Genomic DNA, 2,500 nt, shown 5'->3' with positions numbered 1-2,500 from the left:
AGGGGGACACGGGGAGGTCAGGCTCGCCACGCGCACGCGCTTCCCCGCGAAACGGGAGCCCAAACAAAACTTTAAACGGACCCACCGAATTGGGGATCATCAATCCTGGGAAAATAACCACACACACCGCTGCCCCCCGTGCCAACTTGAATTTAGAAACCGTCCCCAGCGAAATCCCACGTTCGGGCGCAAAACTGCACGTTTGGAGCCACATTTTGTCTGAAGCTGGAAACCTGCATTCAAAGCTGGGAAAAGGTGCTCATTGACAGGCATCTCCACTTCGGGACCTCGTAGCACCTTCACCCGGGTGGCGTTGGAAAGGTCTGGGCGAGGGGCACACGGGGAGGTCAGGCTCGCCACGCGCACGCGCTTCCCCGCGAAACGGGAGCCCAAACAAAACTTTAAACGGACCCACCGAGCTGGGGACGGCTTTTTCCGGGAAGATAACCGCGCACACCGCTGCCCCCCGTGCCAACTTGAATTTAGAAACCGTCCCCAGCGAAATCCCACGTTCGGGCGCAAAACTGCACGTTTGGAGCCACATTTTGTCTGAAGCTGGAAACCTGCATTCAAAGCTGGGAAAAGGTGCTCATTGACAGGCATCTCCACTTCGGGACCTCGTAGCACCTTCACCCGGGTGGCGTTGGAAAGGTCTGGGCGAGGGGCACACGGGGAGGTCAGGCTCGCCACGCGCACGCGCTTCCCCGCGAAACGGGAGCCCAAACAAAACTTTAAACGGACCCACCGAATTGGGGATCATCAATCCTGGGAAAATAACCACGCACACCGCTGCCCCCCGTGCCAACTTGAATTTAGAAACCGTCCCCAGCGAAATCCCACGTTCGGGCGCAAAACTGCACGTTTGGAGCCACATTTTGTCTGAAGCTGGAAACGTGCATTCAAAGCTGGGAAAAGGTGCTCATTGACAGGCATCTCCACTTCGGGACCTCGTAGCACCTTCACCCGGGTGGCGTTGGAAAGGTCTGGGCGAGGGGCACACGGGGAGGTCAGGCTCGCCACGCGCACGCGCTTCCCCGCGAAACGGGAGCCCAAACAAAACTTTAAACGGACCCACCGAGCTGGGGACGGCTTTTTCCGGGAAGATAACCGCGCACACCGCTGCCCCCCGTGCCAACTTGAATTTAGAAACCGTCCCCAGCGAAATCCCACGTTCGGGCGCAAAACTGCACGTTTGGAGCCACATTTTGTCTGAAGCTGGAAACCTGCATTCAAAGCTGGGAAAAGGTGCTCATTGACAGGCATCTCCACTTCGGGACCTCGTAGCACCTTCACCCGGGTGGCGTTGGAAAGGTCTGGGCGAGGGGCACACGGGGAGGTCAGGCTCGCCACGCGCACGCGCTTCCCCGCGAAACGGGAGCCCAAACAAAACTTTAAACGGACCCACCGAGCTGGGGACGGCTTTTTCCGGGAAGATAACCGCGCACACCGCTGCCCCCCGTGCCAACTTGAATTTAGAAACCGTCCCCAGCGAAATCCCACGTTCGGGCGCAAAACTGCACGTTTGGAGCCACATTTTGTCTGAAGCTGGAAACCTGCATTCAAAGCTGGGAAAAGGTGCTCATTGACAGGCATCTCCACTTCGGGACCTCGTAGCACCTTCACCCGGGTGGCGTTGGAAAGGTCTGGGCGAGGGGCACACGGGGAGGTCAGGCTCGCCACGCGCACGCGCTTCCCCGCGAAACGGGAGCCCAAACAAAACTTTAAACGGACCCACCGAATTGGGGATCATCAATCCTGGGAAAATAACCACACACACCGCTGCCCCCCGTGCCAACTTGAATTTAGAAACCGTCCCCAGCGAAATCCCACGTTCGGGCGCAAAACTGCACGTTTGGAGCCACATTTTGTCTGAAGCTGGAAACCTGCATTCAAAGCTGGGAAAAGGTGCTCATTGACAGGCATCTCCACTTCGGGACCTCGTAGCACCTTCACCCGGGTGGCGTTGGAAAGGTCTGGGCGAGGGGCACACGGGGAGGTCAGGCTCGCCACGCGCACGCGCTTCCCCGCGAAACGGGAGCCCAAACAAAACTTTAAACGGACCCACCGAGCTGGGGACGGCTTTTTCCGGGAAGATAACCGCGCACACCGCTGCCCCCCGTGCCAACTTGAATTTAGAAACCGTCCCCAGCGAAATCCCACGTTCGGGCGAATAACTGTGAATTTTAAGCCCCCGTTTCTCTCAAGCTGGAAACGTGCATTCAAAGCTGGGAACAAGGGCTTCATGTACAGGCATCCCCACTTAGGAACCTCGTAGCACCTTCACCCAGGGCTCGTTGGATAGGTATGCCCGAGGGGAACACGGGCACATCGAGACCCGCGGCCGCACGCGCATTTCCCCGACGCTGCGAGCGAAACAACATTTCAAACACGCCTACCGAAATGGGGACACTTTTTTCGGGGAAAATAACCGCACACACCGCTGCCCCTTGCCCTCACTTGAAGAACAAAACCATCCCCAGCAAAATCACACTTTCGGGCG

This window comes from Osmerus eperlanus, chromosome 4 (assembly GCF_963692335.1).
Source record: "Osmerus eperlanus chromosome 4, fOsmEpe2.1, whole genome shotgun sequence".
In the NCBI taxonomy this organism is placed as follows: Eukaryota; Metazoa; Chordata; class Actinopteri; order Osmeriformes; family Osmeridae; genus Osmerus; species Osmerus eperlanus.
The sequence above is the reverse complement of the archived record's forward strand: the minus strand, read 5'-3'. Positions refer to the sequence as shown.